Source organism: Heptranchias perlo, chromosome 3 (assembly GCF_035084215.1).
Source record: "Heptranchias perlo isolate sHepPer1 chromosome 3, sHepPer1.hap1, whole genome shotgun sequence".
NCBI classification, from domain to species: Eukaryota; Metazoa; Chordata; class Chondrichthyes; order Hexanchiformes; family Hexanchidae; genus Heptranchias; species Heptranchias perlo.
Window position 1 is genome coordinate 140,783,315 of NC_090327.1, and position 18,786 is coordinate 140,802,100.

An 18,786-nucleotide genomic window follows, 5' to 3' on the forward strand; every position below is an offset into this window, starting at 1 on the left:
TCAAATCATAACCACTGATCCCATTTTTTCCGACAGCAGATGCTGGTAATGGTCCTGATGTTGTTATTTACAGCTGGTCTAGACCCATCTTTTCTTTATTTACATATCCCATTACCACACTCCTTGCTTTCCGCCAGCATCCCTTTTGTCATCTAATTAGTTGCAATCAATTAGGAAGGAAAATGGTATTTTGGCCTTTATTGGAGGGGGTTGGAGTAAAAGAGTAAGGAATTCTTTCTGCAACGGTACGGGGCTTTGGCGAGACCACACCTGGAGTACTGTGTGCAGTTTTGATCTCCTGACGTATGGAACGATATACTTGCCTTCGAGGCTGAGCATCGAAAGTTCACGAGATTGATTCCGGGGTTGAGAGGTTTGTCCGATGCGGAAATATTGAATCGAATGTGTCTTTTCTCACTGGAGTTTCGAAGAATGAGAGGTGATCTCATTGAAACATATAAGATTTTAAGAGGGCTGACAGAATAGATGCTAAGAGGATATTTCCCCTTGCAGGAGAGTCTCGAACCAGGGTGCATCGTCTCAGGCGAAGGGGTCAGACATTTAGGACTGAGCTGAGGAGGGATTTCATCACTCAGCGGATTGTGAATCTTTGTAATTCTCTACCCTAGAGGGCTGTGGATGATGATTCATTGAATATACTCAAGGCTGAAATCGATAGATTTTTGGACTCAAGGGGAATCAAGGGATATTGGGATCGGCCAGAAAAAATGGAGTTGAGGTCGAAGGTCAGTCATGATCTTATTGAATGGCGGAGCAGGCTCCAGGGGCCGTATAAGAACATAAGAAATAGGAGCAGGAGTAGGCCAATCGGCCCCTCGAGCCTACTCCGCCATTCAATAAGATCATGGCTGATCTGATCCTAATCTCAAATCTAAATTCATGTCCAATTTCCTGCCCGCTCCCCGTTACACCTAATTCCCTTTACTTCTAGGAAACTGTCTATCACTGTTTTATATTTATTTAATGATGTAGCTTCCACAGCTTCCTGGGGCAGCAAATTCCACAGACCCACCACCCTCTGAGTGAAGAAGTTTCTCCTCATCTCAGTTTTGAAAGAGCAGCCTCTTATTCTAAGATTATGCCCCCTAGTTCTAGTTTCACCCATCTTTGGGAACATCCTCACCGCATCCACCCGATCAAGCCCCTTCACAATCTTATATGTTTGAAGTAGATCGCCTCTCATTCTTCTGAACTCCAATGAGTGGAGTCCCAATCTACTCAACCTCTCCTCATATGTCCGCCCCCTCACCCCCGGGATTAACCGAGTGAACCTTCTTTGTACTGCCTCGAGAGCAAGTATGTCTTTTCTTAAGTATGGAGACCAAAACTGTATGCAGTATTCCAGGTGCGGTCTCACCAATACTTTATATAACTGCAGCAATACCTCCCTGTTTTTATATTCTATCCCCCGAGCAATAAAAGCCAACATTCCGTTGGCCTTCTTGATCACCTGCTGCACCTGCATACTAACTTTTTGATCTTCTTGCACTAGGACCCCCAGATCCCTTTGTACTGCAGTACTTTCCAGTTTCTCGCCATTAAGATAATAACTTGCTCTCTGATTTTTGCTGCCATAGTGCATCACCTCACATTTTCCAATGTTGTATTGCATCTGCCAAATCTCCGCCCACTCACCCAGCCTGTCCATATCCCCCTGTAGGTTTTTTATGTCCTCCTCACTCTCCACTTTCCCTCCCATCTTTGTATCTTCTGCAAACTTTGATATGTTACACTCGGTCCCCTCCTCCAAATCGTTAATATAGATTGTAAAGAGTTGGGGACCCAACACCAACCCCTGGGAACACCCCTGGCCACTGGTTGCCAGTCCGAGAATGAACCATTTATCCCAACTCTCTGCTTCCTGTTTGATAACCAATCCTCCACCCATGCCAGAATATTACCCCCAATCCAGTGATTCTTTACCTTGAGCAATAATCTTTTATGTGGCACCTTGTCGAATGCCTTCTGGAAGTCGAAATACACCACGTCCACTGGTTCCCCTTTATCCACCCTGAACGTTATGTCCTCAAAGAACTCAAGCAAATTTGTCAGACATGACTTCCCGTTCGCAAAGCCATGCTGACTTTGTCCTATTAAATTATGTTTATCCAAATGTTCCGCTACTGTCTCCTTAATAATAGATTCCAAAATTTTACCCACCACAGATGTTAGGCAAACTGGTCTATAATTTCCAGCCTTCTGCCGACTACTCTTTTTAAATAAGGGTTTAACATTAGCAGTTTTCCAATCTGCCGGGACCTTTGCCGAATCCAGAGAATTTTGGAAAATTATTACCAAAGCATCCACAATTCCTGCTGCCACTTCCCTCAAGACCCTCGGATGTAAGCCATCAGGTCCAGGGGATTTATCCGCCTTGAGTCCCATTATTTTACTGAGTACCAATTCCTAAGTGATTTTAATCGTATTTAACTCCTCCCCCACTAGAGCACCCTGTTTGTCCAGTGTTGGGATATTCTTAGTGTCCTCTACCGTAAAGACCGAAAAAAAATATTTGTTCAGCATTTTTGCCATTTCCATGTTTCCCACCATTAATTTCCCGGCCTCATCCTCTAAGGGACCTACGTTTGCCTTAGCCACCCTTTTCTTTTTAGAAACTATATAAACTCTTGCTTTCTGTTTTTATATTTTTTTACGAATTTATTTTCATCATCTATCTTCCCTTTCTTAATCAATCCTTTGGTTACTTTTTGCTGTCTTTTGAAGACTTCCCAATCTTCTATCCTCCCACTAAGTTTGGCTACCTTTTAGATCCTTGTTTTTAGTCGGATACTGTCCTTAATTTCTTTAATTAACCATGGATGGCTGTCAATTAGGCTGCCTTGCCCAATTTGATTTATCCAGTTAATATGTTAGTTAAAATCCCCCATAATTATGGATGTTCCCTTATTACCTGCCCCGACTATTTCCTGATTAATGCTTCTTCCAGCAGAGTTGCAACTATTACGAGGCCTATATACTACGCCCACGAGTGTGTTTTCCCCTTATTATTCCTTATCTCTTCCCAAACTGTTTCATTATCCTGATCCTTTGTCCCAATATAATTTCTCTGTATTACAGTGATTCCTTCGTTTATTAACATAGCCACCCCACCTCCCCTTCCTTCCTGCCTGTCCTTCCTGATTGTTAAATACCCTGGCATATTTAATTCTCAGTCGTTGTCACGCTGCAGCCATGTTTCTCTAATGGCCACAAGATCATACCCATACGTAGTTATTTGTGCCGTTAACTCGTCCATTTTGTTACGAATGCTACATGCATTCAGACAAAGAACTTTCAAATATGTTTTGTGACACTTAGTTCCTGCTTTTTCCTTTTTTAACACTTTACCATTTACTCCATACCTTCTGTCCCTTCCTGACACGCTTTCCTCTGTCTCCCTGCTCAGGTTCCCAACCCCTGCCACAGCTTTGATGCTGGGTTAATCGCCTTACGCCTTCTAGTTTTTACTTTTTCTGTGGTGCCTAAAGTACACTTTCTTTCCGCTGCTCTACGTTTTTCCCATTCACTTGTTCTTGAACAACTGTTTGTACTGTTTGTATTGTACACTTCCCCTGTGTCTTCCCCTCTCTTGCTGCTCTCAATTTTATTCCCTTCTGACTCCCCGCTCAGGTTCCCATCCCCCTGCCTACTCCTGCTCCTATTTCTTATGTTTATGTTTCTCACTTTTTTAATCACTCTAAACCCGCCACCCCAACCCCCACCCCGCCACCACACACACACCCTATCAGAGATCTTCCCTTTTGTTCTCTCCTCCCCTCCCCTTCCTGCCCTGTATCCCGCTCACCTTTCCCTGGCTCTGTACTTGCTTAAGCATGGTTTAATCTTCAGCTTCTTCCAATTCTGACCAAAGGTCATCCACCTGAAACATTAACTCTGTTTCTTTCTCCACAGATGCTGCTTGAATTGATGCGTATTTCCAGCATTTTCTATTAAATATCAAATCACAAATGTTATTAAAGCTTCACAGAAACAATTTAAAGGAAAGACACTAAACGGAACGCAGAATAAAGAAGATTTCATTTTGGTATTTACAAATAAGACTTCGTATCACCGCGGACAGCTGCTATTTCGTTCTTTGCAACCCGAAGTTTTATTTCGGTGAATTGACGGTTTAGTGAAGAAACTGCTCGACCGCCTCTGTCGTGCAATTGGTCAGCGCGTTCTGCTGTCAACCGAAAAGTTGGCGGTTAGAGCCCACGCACGGACGGGAACTTTGAGTTGATTTATTTCTCTGTAAAATTAACAGCCTGACACTCCCACGTTGTGCATTTTGGCTGCAACATTGTCCCGAGCACGTTATGTAAATTTGAAGTTCCACTGCGCAATTTGAAGACTGTTTCTGTAACAGATTATACAACTCGTGTAATGAGATTGTCGATACTGACTCGGCAAAATAAGGATTCGTTTGATCGGAATAAACTGTTCAAAATTTCGGATTTAAATCAATGCAATAATGATGATGAACATTTTTTTGCAATCTGAATAAGAATTTTGAGTTCAACTCTCAGTGCCATTGAATTATGGAAAGCTCCATCCATCACCGCACCCTGTACAGCAGCATCGCACGGGCGCCGGCTTAGTTTTCAATTTTGCTTTTAACTGACATTATTAATAGATCAATTTCTGTCTTTCTTTCCAGCCTTCGGAAATACACTTCACTCATTCTGTTCCTGTAAAATTAGGTATTGAAGAGTAGGATGAAAATTGCCGTGACTGAGCGGTCTGAGGCCCAGGGTTCAGGCTCCAGATAAATCCCACAATTTGTAGATGAATCAAATACGTAACTTGTCGCTCCAAATTTTTCACATTCCGCCCCACCCGCAATGAATAAAACTTCCGGCCCTTTTAATTTTAGGAACGGATGTTTTCGTTATGAATTTGGCTAGTGATAATTTTTCGGTCCAATTGATTTCCTCCTTCCAGAAAACCGACCCGAACTCAATCCACGACAGGTTTTGACGTCCATCAGATCAACGTAAATCCGAGCTTTAAACAAATAATATAAAATATTGGAAACATCTATGGAGACAAAAGACAGGTTTACTTTAGGGGTTTGGAATGTTATTAATAGTGAGCAAGGTGAGATGGTAGTGAGGGTTATGGGATGTTAGTAATAGTGAGCAAGGTGAAATGCTGGTGGGGGGGTTGGAATGTTTGTAAGAGTGAGCAAGGTGAGATGGCAGTGAGGGGTTTGGAATGTTACTAATAGAGAGCAAGCTGAGATGGTATTGAGGGGTTTGGAATGTTAGTAATAGTGAGCAAGGTGAGATGGTAGTGTGGGGGTTTGGACTGTTGGTCATCGTGAGCAAGGTGAGATTGTAGTGAGGGACTTGGAATGTTATTAATAGTGAGCAAGGTGAGGTGGTAACGAGGTGTTTTAAATGTTAGTAATGGTGAGCAAGGTGAGCTGATGATCAAGACGAATACTGACCGACAGGCGCGGTATTTATGGGATTAACAAGACCAATTCCAACACTAGTCAGCAAAAGCGGAGAAACTGAGGCTTCGGCTTGGAAAAAAGCGAGAAAGGAGGCAAGAAACCGTGTCCCGTGATTCGGATCAGATTGTAGATTAGGACTAATGGGTGAGAGGAGCAGAAATATCGCCCGATGGTTTAATATAAATTTCTATAGATCCCCAAAGTGTGGAGTCTGCCCCGGGAATAAGGATTGGGGGAAATTCACATTCTTGTCTTCACTTAAAGGTTGTTTAATTTGAGTCTCTTCTGCCCTGACTGTCCGGGAACAACTTAAATTAGGTGTCCCAAAGCAAGGTGATTTTAATACTCAAACAATACCTTTTTATGAGTTCCATAAAGGTATGCTTCTTGAAAAGGAAGAAAAAGTTGCAGGGCTGTGGGGAGAGAGCAGGGGATTGGGACTAATTAGATAGCTCTTTCAAACAGCCGGCACTCGGCGCCTGCTATTTTTCTGTATAATTGAACTTTTTTTTGTATCTGATTCAATACAAACCCTCCATACTTGACAAACGTCATTACCCTAGACATGTTTCGTACCCGATACTCTGTATTAGTCAGACTCACCATTTCACTGATCAGATCCCTCTCTGAGTCTTGAAGTGCAAGTATTTGATTTGTGCACCGATTGCGCGTATTTCTGGGGCAAAATGCAGAGGGAAATTAGGTTCCAGTGGTCCGGAAGCAGAGGCTGAGGATGATCTATGTCATGAGTGAGCAGAAAACAATATACCTGCTCTTTATGTTCATTATCCTGCAGAATATTCGATACAGTTCTCAACATCTTATATTCCTGTTAAATATCGGAGTGGGTCATTATGTAATGTTCGCTGCGAATCTATGAATTTCCAGCAAATTGAATGCCATTAAACCAGCGAAATAGTCATTGTTGATATTAAGCACACAGTACAACTATATATGGTGCGCATTTTTTCTTGTCGCTGCGATAGCTGAGAGGCTAAGGCGTTGGATTTAGATTCATAACCTAAGAGATTTCGATGCGTGGTTTCGATTCCTTCTCGCAGCGGATCTGTGCAGTCTTTTAAATATTTCGCTCCCTCTGGAGATCACAGAGCCCAAAACTACTCAGAATGTTGTTCACTGCATTTTATGATCCACAGATTGAGGCAAAGATTGTTGCTGTAATTGGAAACACGAACACTATATCGGGGTCGTATCGTTATTCTTTGGCTTTCAGTAACTAAATAAAATTCAAAGCTTAGTTAGAAATAAACACACAAAAAGGCCTGTAAATATATTTCAATAAAGAGCACTGCAGTGTTAGGAGGTAAATGCGGAATAAGAACAAAACCCGCCCATTAATAAAGAGGAGTGGAATAAATTTCGGAGCAATTCTTTTGAGGAATGAATTACTAATGCACGGGACTGACTACAGAAACTTGGCCTGTTCTCCTTAGAGCACAGATGGTTAAAGATAGATTTAATAGCGGTGTTCTAAATCATGAAGAGATTTGTTAGAATAAATAATGAGAAACTGTTTCCAGTCGCTGAATCGTCGGTAACCAGAGGGCACAGATTCAAGGTAAGTTGCAAAAGAACCAGAGGCGACATTAGGAAATGTCATGATCTGGAATGCGCTGCTGAAAAAGTGGTGGAACCAGATTCAATAGTAACTTTCAAAAGGGAATTACATTAACATTTGATGATGAAAACATTACAGGGCTATGGAGAAGAGTAAGGGATTGGGCCTAATTGGATTGCTCTTTCAACCAGCCGGTACAGGCACGGTGGAACGAATGGAATCCTTCTGTATGCTGTATCAATCTATGAAGCTGTGATTCTATGCAATCTAATCGTGAAAAAAGGGTAGAGTTCCTTCGTTTTCTTTCATTCCATTGATTTTTCTTTTTTCTCTCTTTCAGATCAACATAATGTTAGAAAATCCCAATTTTATTTGCTGATTCCTCGGTGCCATCCATTCCAATCAAATTCACCATTCCAATCCAATCCATTCGTTATTACACAGTATCACACGATGTGTTTAATTCCGTTGCATTACCTCGCGGTCTGTTTACTGATGAATGTTTCTTCATATTGTATGTTCTAATGAATAACAAGAAACAGTGGTACCAAATCAGTTTGCACCATTCGTAAATTAGGGCTATGGATGCTCCTCGCTGGTCACATGGAGTTGAAACAATTCCTGCAATTAATTAATTCAGTTAGTATTGTCTGAGACTTTTAATCTCAGGCGCATGTGGTTTTAGTGCCACCCGAGTCTCAGACTGTGTGAGCGATTCTCCGGGTCAGTCTGTTATCTACCACAAATGAAATACAGTGATTTAGAGTCACATAATACTGGGCACTGTTGAAGGTACAAGAGCAGTGCTGACTTTTATTGACGCTCTTTGGATCTTTCTGTGTCTCCATGTGAGGGACAGAAATACGGTCTATGGGTATTTCATAGGATTTTGTGTGTGTGGCTGGCAAGTCCGCCATTTCTTGCCCGCCCCAAGATAAGCGGCTGCTCGGCCACTTCAGACCGCAGTCAACGGTAAACTGCATTGGTATTATAAAGGAATTACGGATCAGCCAGAGCGGGGCCATGTTTATCAGATTCATAAGAAAATAGTTCAGCTGTCATTTCTCTGGTGAGATAGGAGTTGAAGGTCCCACTTGCCCAATTATGGAAGAAAAATACATTAAAATCATCGGCAAGGTTAACAGAACCCAACCCAATATGATTTCTGTGGCCGAATGGATAAAGCGTCTAAATGCGGTATTTAATTGAGATTTTATCAGAAGATTACAGGTTCGAGTCCTGTCTTGATCGTTTTTACTCACTATATGAAAACATGTTCTACTTGCGGCCTAAATGTTTCGCACACAACTATCTTTCACGTGGTGCAACAGAAATACCGGCATTCGTTTTGCTTATGTTAGCTGACTGCATTTCAACATTGTCGCTCTGGCTGCAGGGGCAGGACATGCGGTAAAGGAGACTTTCCTGTAGAGATTTCCTGCTGTTTGAATTCAGAAAGCAGGAACTGAAACGGTTTGCGGGTCGTGAGTCTGTGGAATTCCCGTCCCCAGAGAGCGGTGGAGGCAGGGTCATTGAATATATTTAAGGCTGAGTTGGATAGAATACTGATTAACAAGGAAATCAAAGGTTGTAGTAGGTAGACGGGAAAGTAGGGTTGAGGTCGAAATCCGATCAGCCATGATCTTAACAAATGACAGAGCAGGCTGGAGGGTCCGAATGGTCTACTCCTGCTCTTAATTCGTATGGTCGTATGTTCGTATTAGAATATTTAAGGCCAAAACCAAACAATATCTCATCAGCATCATATATCTATCTCGATCTATTCTATTGCTCAGATCTCCACCTATTTGTTTTACATATGTTCTTACTGCCCAGACCCACATTAAGCATTTCATGTAGTGGTGTTGGCAGCGTGACTGACCATGTCTTGGACCCGTTCTTCAGTGCATTTTCGTCATGCTGGTTGCTTTACACGCAGCAGGTCAATTCTGCACACAGCGTTATCACAAGATCAGGGAGAACTAGACATACGATACAAGCCATTCCTGCCCTTTCTGGCAACTAATTAAAAGATCGGGGTGGGGGAGGCGTATGGAAGTGTTCGATTAGAATCTGCTCCAGCATGTCCCGCTATTTCGAATAATGGCCAAGCCAACAAATACATTCTTCCCATTGTTAAGTAAAAGCAAGGCCACAATCATCTCCAAGAGAACGGTACCAATTAACTATCATAACTGCACTTTCCTGACTTTACTAGATTTTATATTGACACCAGATTGATATCTTTGGCGAGTCGTGCGCATGTGATTTAAGTTAAGAATGGAAGCGAAATGATAGATAGATGCAGACTGCTTACATTAGTTGAAGAATCAAGAACTAACGGTCAGAGATTTTTTTTAAATAAAGAGATTTAGATCTCAGAGCAGGAGAAACCTTTTTACATGGAGAGATGTGAAGATGTGGAAATTACAGAGCCTGAGATTAGTCAATATTCAAGATTTAAGTGGATAGATTGACGAATAAAATTAGATTGAATGCATGTTGAGACCAGGCGGGTAAAGTGATTGGGACTATTTGCTCGGTGGCGGTGAAACGTGGACAGGGACGGGTTCGGTCGACTGATCTGTTCCCCTATTATAAAATTTCAACATTTTGGTGCTGAGTTGAGATTTTGAACTCAATATCTATAAACAGGGACGTATAGCATCATACAGACGAGTCAAGATCCTACTGTTTCCATCATTATATCACTCATCAGGGGACAGGGCCCCATTCTATTTGGCCAGGAATCAATGGGGAGCGAAATCTGATGGGAGACCAGCGTCTGCAACATTCACACCAAGATTACAGAAGAATTACAAATAACCACGATTGCAACACCATTTATTGTTTCTACACCAAAGAAAATGTTATCTATTAATTAAACTGGCGGGTCTCATTCCAGTCCCTGCGGTGTAACACAGTTAACGCTGACGCCCACATTTTCTATTCCACTGCTGAAGCTCCATTATGTCTGTTCTCTTTTAAACTTGAGCGGGAAGCCCGTTGTTTTAGCAGATAACGATTCTGTTCACCAAGGGAACGCAGCAGACATCAAATACAAGGCACACAATGGAAGAAATATTTCATGACACCTGCTCATTCTCACAAGAAAAATCCAGACTGTCATTCTAAAATGAGAGACCGGATGTAATTCAGCTCTCGTTAGGACAGGAAGCTTTGGTATTGTTTTTCATTTTCTTAACCAATGTTAGAATAAATGTCCAAGGAGATTTCGCCACCTTCTTCAGCTCTTCCCTGAATTTAGTTTGGGTAGCTGCATAAATACACGTGTTTGTGCAGGAACTCAAATACATAAGCAGATATCCGGATTCAGTCGCAATATAAACAGGGGCTCCATAATCGCCTCGGTAATGCACGATGTTTGTCAGTCCAGTGGTTAAAAAACTCACGGCAGCTCTCAGCCACAACAGTAAAAAACTGCCCGATACACTGAACAGTAAAATGATGGATTTCCTTCTGTTCTCCATCTCTGGATCGGTCTGATTCTCATTGCTGTGACGCCGGAGTCCCCTGCGGGCTTTATTGGCTACAAAAATGCTTCTGACTATCAAACAATTAAACAGTAACATCAATGCAAAAGGAATCCATGGAACGAAAATACTTTTCAACCAAGAGTACACAACACCTGTAGGCGATGAGAAAAAGTCCACTCTAGAGCGGCAACCCCAAGGAATATTGTTAATTATTCTTTCAGGTTAATATGCAAACCAAAAGGGTGTGTTCTGTAAACAGAAAAGGACAGCGACGGCTGTTATAACCGCGGCCGCAGTTCTCACCGTGCAGTACTTTCTTTTAAACTTCTCACAACATATAGCTACAAATCGGTCAAATGTGAACAAGACGGTAAACCATACTGATATATCCAAGGTGATACAATTCATGCAATGAATGAACTTACAAACGTCAGTGTAGGAAAGAAATGAATTTGGAAAGTGATGATTGAGAATATGATAGACGATTACATGAATGATCATGACCAGGAGATCTGCTGTTGCCATGGCCACCATGTAGACAGAGATACATTTGGAAAGGCCGCAATTTCCTCTGGAGAGAATCACAATTGTCAATAGGTTCGCTGTAAGAAAGAGGGAAAAGAGGTAATTAACGGGGATAGTCATTTAAATCTCACAGCATATTGTATGGAAATGTTCCAATGTGTCCCTACTTAAGGATATGCACACGGATTTGTTTTTTAAATAAAGATGAGCATTAATGACATTTTGTTTAAAATATAGAAATCATTGAATACTCAAGATAGAGGGATTGAAAATGCGCCGTCCTTCCAGCATACATAAGTCAGACGTCCTCAGATACTAAATATAATTTCGCAGCAATTACTGTGAAGATAATAATTCAAATAAAACAATCAGTTGAGACAAAAGCATTCAATTTCGGTCGAAACTCTGCGCTTTTTCTATTTATAATCGCCGCGATGAGGTTGTTCAGTGATAGACCGGCAACTGGTGGAACTGCGAAATTTCTTTGCAGCACAGGGATGGGGAGCAGCCCCCTGAACGGCAATTATTTCTCAAAATATCTTTCAAACTCCCCTGTTGGGTGGAGGCGCTGCAGTCCGAGGAATTATCTAATTAAAGTAGATAGAGAATAGTGGTACTAATGAGTTGATGAATGTTGGAGGGGCCGGTGGATTAGCCTCAACCTCCGCGGTATAGGGAGTAATGTTCGGCGCCCAGTGCCCACGGTTTACCGACCAGAACAGTGGCTCACCGGCCGTGAGGACGGAGAGGATTACTGCTGATATTCACCAACTTGTCCCGATGGATAAAAGAGGACATTCTCGGAATCTGTTACACATCATTAACAGTGAGATTGTCAACAACTATAGACAACAGCATATATTGACTTACCGGGAATAGCGAAAGTAGCAAGAACAGGGTAATAGATATCTTTTATCAGTAGAATTGTTGGCCGTTCCATTTTTTTGGAAGACTGTGTCAATTCTGTCCGCTTTCCCGTTCCGACTGGAATGCACCATATAAGCTCCACCTTTATAGAACAGTCCGTGTCCCAGTGTGAAAATCAGTTTACACAATAATTGGCGTTAGTTACAGTCACTTAACAAACAAGACAAGATTTTCCGCTCCAGTGCACACGGGAGGTCAATCGGGAAATTGTACCGCTCAGTCATGAAACTCCTTCCATTAGAAGTAATTAACAGAGAGTAATCATGGAGAAATGTACTCTGCGCATACTCAGTGATCCCCGCTGGGGTCTTCGCTTCCAGACCCTGCAGAAGGTTCTTCGGGCATCTTATTAATTCGCTGAAATCTTAACTCATCCGTTGAATATTTAAAATTTGTTCCGTACTGTGATGCTACCTGGTGGTGACACGGCTTTAACATTACTGGTGTTGAAACTACACTAACATTACTGGTGGTGAAACTAATCTCAGATTACTGGTGGTGAACCGACGCGAATATGACTGGGAGTGATCTAAATCTAACATTACTGGTAGTGAGTCAATTCTAACATTACTGGTGGTGATCATCCTCCAACATTAATATCGTGACACTTATCTACAATTACTGGTGGTGACCCGAATCTGAAATTGCTGGTGGTGACCGTCCACCAACATTACAGGTGGTCACTATACTCTAAAATTATTAGTGGTGAGACTACACTAGCATTATTGGTGGTGACTCCATTCTAACTGTATTTTGGTGAATCTATTCTAACATTATTGGTGTTGACACTACATTCACAATACTGGTGGGGACCCTACAATAACATTACTGGTGGTGACCCTACACTATTATTATTGGTGGTGACCGTACCCTAAGATTATTTGTGTTGACACTACTCTAATGTTATTGGTGGCGACACTACTCTAACATTATTGGCGGTGACCCTACTCTAACATTACTGGTGGTGCCCCTGCTCTAACATTATTGGTAGTGACCCTACTCTCATATTATTGGCGGCGACGCTACTCTAACATTACTGGTGGTGACGCGACACAAACATTACTGGTGGTGATCCGACACTAACATTACTGGTGGTGACTCTAAACTAACAATAATGGTGGTGATCCTGTACTAACATTACTGGTGGTGAACCTACTCTAATATTATTCGCGGAGACCCTACTCTAACAGTACTGGTGGTGACCCGACACTAACATCAATGGTGATGACCATACACTAACATTTCTGGTGGTGACCCTAAACTAACAGTACTGGTGGTGACCCGACACGAACATTAATGGTGGTGACACTACTCTAACATTACTGGTGGTGACCTAACACTAAAATTATTGGTGGTGACCTTATTCTAATATTATTGGTGTTGACCCTACTCTAATATTATTGGTGGTGACTCCACTCTATCATTATTGATGGTGACACTATTCTAATATAATTGGTGGTGACCCTACTCTAATATTATTGTTGGTGACTCTACTCTCATATTATTGGTTGTGACCCTACTCTAATATTATTGGCGGTGACCCTACACTAACATTATTGTTGGTGACTCCACTCTAACATTATTGGTGTTGACCCTATTCTAATATTACTGGTGGTGACCCGACTCTATTATTATTGGTGGTGACCCTACTCTATTGTTATTGGTGGTGACCCTACTCTAACATTATTGGTGGTGAACCTACTCTAACATTATTGTTGGTGACTCCACTCTAACATTATTGGTGGTGACCCTATTCTAATATTACTGGTGGTGACCCGACTCTATTATTATTGGTGGTGACCCGACTCTATTATTATTGGTGGTGACCCTACTCTATTGTTATTGGTGGTGACCCTACTCTAACATTATTGGTGGTGACCCTGCTCTAACATTATTGGTGGTGACCCGACTCTAACATTACTAGTGGTGACACTGCTGCAACATTATTGTTGGTGACCCTATTCTAATATTATTGGCCATGACTGTAGGGGGTGGTGATGTGTGTCAGCTTCACCTCTGACTTCTGAGCGGTCCGAATCGCTCCCACTCCCTGGGTTCTCGACCTTGGACTTATTTGGGAGTTGTGACAAAGTGCAGCAGACAATTGGTTTTGGTGCAAGAAACTTTGACCTTTATTCAAGAGAGAAAATACACACAACAATCTTAACACTTTAATAAAATGGGGATCACTTCGGTGCACACGAGGGAAATTACTGTCGAAAGATACTTCACCCCTCTCAATCCCACTGTACTAGCTAAGTTGGACGCTAGAGGGCCAGGGATAATGCTCACCAAACAAATCCTTGACAGTAATTCACCCAGAGGTAAGTCAGAAATAGATTGTAGAGTGGAAACTTTGCGGATCTTCGGTTCTCTCCCGAGTTGATTTTCTTTGGTTGCGGTGGCCCAATATTACCCAGTTGGTTGGTGGTAATATTCGGTTGGATGTTTCGTAAGGCCCTTGTTGCCGCGAGGTGTCTGATTGTCACTGGGGCTGTTGCTCTGGTTTCTTCTTGTGTGTCGGCCTGCTTCTCGAGCTGCTGACCTTCGCTGTCGAACTGCTTTCCTTGTTGTCTGCTGGAAACTGCTCTTCCTTCCAGAGACAGGCAGAACAAGACAAACAGCCAGCAAGAAGCAGAGAGAGAGAGAGGTTTCGAATTTCCACTTCTAATAACCCTCTCTTACAATGGTCTACGATACCTTAAAAAACACACTTCATGTCTGTTTAAACAGTTCTTACAAAGTCCTTAAGAATCTTTGATGGCTTTTTGAGAGTCCGTCATCATGTTGCAATTGCTTCTCCCGGTGGGTCATTGTTAATTCCGATTTTTTAGAGCTTGTCACACAAGGCTTCCTTTTGTATCCAACGTCCTAGTTGTTGCTTTAAAACAAAGGCATGGTCCCACCATGTCTGGAGCAGTTACCTCTTTCAATGGCCTTGATAGTCGACCCCGTGCTGTCGGTTTTGCATTAAAACAGAGCCATGTCTGAAGCATTAATTCTCCCACGTTCCACTGTGTGTGTGTTGTGGATTCGTCTGGTGACCTCTCACTTATCATTCCATCTTAGGATTTCAGTCAATGGCCAAAGTTTTTCCATACTCAAGGAAAAGGTGAAATCCCAGAATTCTTACAGTCACCCCTACGAGGAAGCGAGTCCCTTAAAGGACGTGGATTCCTCGAAAAGTACTTTTCCCTGATTGATGCTTCCTCGTGCGGCGCCCTGAAATGGTTAGAAAAGAGCCCAAAGTCCTTTTCTGAGTAACCCTAAAATGATTAGATAAGAGTCCAAAGTCCTTTTCTTTAGGGTTTTTCTCCGAGTTTAGGGGGATCTGTGAATTTTGAGAATCTTACAGACGCTACTCTAACATTACTGCTGGTGACCCTACACTAACATTAATGGTTATGATTCTACACTAACCTTACTGGTGGTGACCCTGCTCTAACATTATTGGTGGTGAACCTACTCTAACATTACTGGTGGTGACCCTGCTCTAACATTATTGGTGGTGAACCTACTCTAATATTATGGTGTTGACCCTACTCTAACATTAATGGTGGTGAATCTACACTAACATTATTGGTAGTGACCCTACTCTAATATTATTGGTGGTGACCGTACTCTAACATTACTGGTGTCGACCTATTCTAACATTATTGGTGATGAAGCTGCTCTAGTATTAGTGGTGGTGATTTTAGTCTAACATTATTGATGGTGACCCGACTCTAAAATTATCGGTAGTGACCCTATTCTAACATTACTGATGTTGATCCTACTCTAAGAATATTGGTGTTATACTACTTTCGCCTTACTGGTGGTAATTCAACTCAAACATTACTCATGGTGAAACTACTCTAGCGTTACTGGTGTTTACCCAACTCTGACATTACTGATGGTGACTCCACTCTAACATTACTGCTGGTGACCCTACCCTAACATCACTGGTGGTGAACCCACTCTAACATTACTAGGGGTGAAAGTACAATATCATTACTGGTGTTCACCCTACTATAACTTTAATGGTGGTGACCCTAATCTAACATTATTGGTGTGACATTACTCTAATATTACTGCTGGAGATTCCACTCAAACATCACTGGTGGTGACACTAATCTAACATTACTGGTGTTTACCCAAATCTAACATTACTGATGGTGACCATACTCTAACATTACTGGTGGTGAATCTAGTCCATCATTACTGGTGGTGATCCTACTCTAATATTACTTGTGGTAAACCTACTCTAATATTACTGGTGGTGATCCTACTCTAACATTACTGATGGTGAATCTAGTCTATCATTACTGGTGTGATCCTACTCTAATATTACTTGTGGTAAACCTACATTAGTATTACTGGTGGTGGTCCTAATCTAACATTAATGGTGGTGATCCTATTCTAACATTACTGGTGTTACGCCCACTCCAATATGACCTGTAGTGCACCTTCTCGATCATTGGTGGTGACACTAATGTAACATTACTGGTGGTGACTCTAGCCTAATATTAATGGTGGTGACACTATTCTAACTTTCCTGGTGGTGACCCTGATCTAATATTAATGCTGGTGACGCAACTTCAATATTACAGTTGGCTAACCTACACTAATGTTACTGGTGGTGACCCAACTCTAAAATTACCGATGGTGATCCAACACTAACATTAATGGTGGTTATCCTACTCTAACAGCATTGGTGGTGACCCTACATTAATAATACTGGTGGTGATCCTAAAATAATATTACTGATGGTGACCCTACTCAAATATTGCTGATTGTGAACCTACACTAATATTACTGCTGGCGAACTTACTCGAACTTGACTTATGGTGCCACTACTTCGACATCACTGGTGGTGATCCAACTCTAACAATACTGGTGGTAAACCTTGTCTAACATTACTGGTCGTGAACATACAGCTATATTTATGGTGGTGATCCTAATCTAACATTAGTGATGGTGACTCTACTCTAACATTACTGATGGTGAATCTAGTCTAACATTGCTGCTGGTGATCCTACATTAATATTACAGGTAGTGACCCTACTCTAATATTACTGGTGATGATTCTACTCTAACATTACTGATGATAACTCTACTTTAATATTACTGTTTCTAACCATTCGCTAATATTACTGGTGGTGAGCATACTCTAACATTACTGGCGGTGACCATACACTTATATTATTTGTGGTGATCCTGCTCTAACATTACTGGAGCTAACCCAACTCTAAAAGTATTGGTGTTTAGCATTCGCCAATATTACCTGTGGCATACCTACTCTTACATTCTGGTGGCGACAGTAATGTAACATTACTGGTGTTGACTCTACTCTAATATTACTGGTGGTGACACTACGATAACAATATTGCTGGTGACCCGACTTTACCATTCCTGGTGGTGACCCTACTCAAACATCACCGGTGGTGACGCTACTCTAACAGTACTGGTGGTGACTCCACTCTAACATCACTGATGGTGAATCTAGTCTAACATTGCTGCTGGTGATCCTACATTAATATTACACGTAGTGACCCTACTCTAATATTACTGGTGGTGATTCCACTCTAACGTTACTGATGGTGACCCTACACTAATATTACTGATTGTTTTGACCCTACTCTAACATTACTGGTAGGGATGCAATACTATCATTAACGGTGGTGGTACAACTCGAACATTATTGGTGATTGCACTGCTCTAACATTACTGGTGCTGAACCCATTCTAATATTACTGGTGATGACCCTACTCCATCATCATTGGTATTGACACTAAACTAACATTACTGGTGATGACCCTACTGTAACATTAGTGGCGGTGACCCTACTCCATCATTACAGGAGATAACGCTGTTCTAATGCTAGTTGTGGTGACCGTACTCCAACATTAGTTGTAGTGACGCCAATCTAACATTATTGGTGGTGACACTAGTGTATCATTATTGCTGGAGTCTCTACTCTAATATTAAAGGTGGTGATACTATTCTGACTTCCCTGCTGGTGAAACTGATCTAATATTAATGCTGGTGACGCTACTTCAATCTTACTGTTCGCGAGCCTAATCTAACATTACTGATGATGAGCCAGCTCTAACATTACCGATGGTAATCCGAAACTAAAATTAATGGTGCCGATCCTACTCTATCATTACTGGTGGTGACACTAAACTAATATTATTGGGGGTGATCCTACTCTAAGATTACTGGTGGTGAATCTACTTTGTCACGACTGGTGGTGATGCTAATCTAACATTACAGGTGGTGACTCTACTCTAACATTACTGGTGGTGAATCTACTTTATCGTTACTGGTGGTGACCCCACTCTAATATTACCTGGTGTTGACTCTCATCAAATATTGCTGATGGATACCCTACGCTAATATTTCGACAGGCGAACTTACTCTAACATGACTGGTGTTGACACTACTTTAACATTACTGGTGGTGACCCAACTCGAACAAAACTGGTTGTGAACCTAGTCTAACAATCCTGGCGGTGAACATACACCAATATTTCTGATGGTCATCCTACTCTAACATTACTGGTGGTAACCCTACTCTACCTTTACTGGTGCTAACTCCAGTCTAAGGTTACTGTTGGTGAGCATCTGCTAACATCACGGGTGGTGACGCTGCTCTAACATTACTGGTGGTGACTCTACCCTAACATTACAGGTGGTGAATCTAGTGTAACATTGCTGCTGGTGATCCTACCCTAATATTACTGATGGTGACCCTACACTACTATTATTGGTGGTGGTCCTACTCTAACATTACTG

The 18,786-nt window shown here is 41.8% G+C and overlaps 1 pseudogene; it reads right to left on the reverse strand.

Annotated features, from left to right (window-relative positions):
* Positions 1 to 10,216: 10,216 nt before the first annotated feature.
* LOC137309058 (probable G-protein coupled receptor 139) lies at positions 10,217 to 12,023 on the reverse strand (annotated as a pseudogene).
* Between the last annotated feature and the right edge of the window lie 6,763 nt (positions 12,024 to 18,786).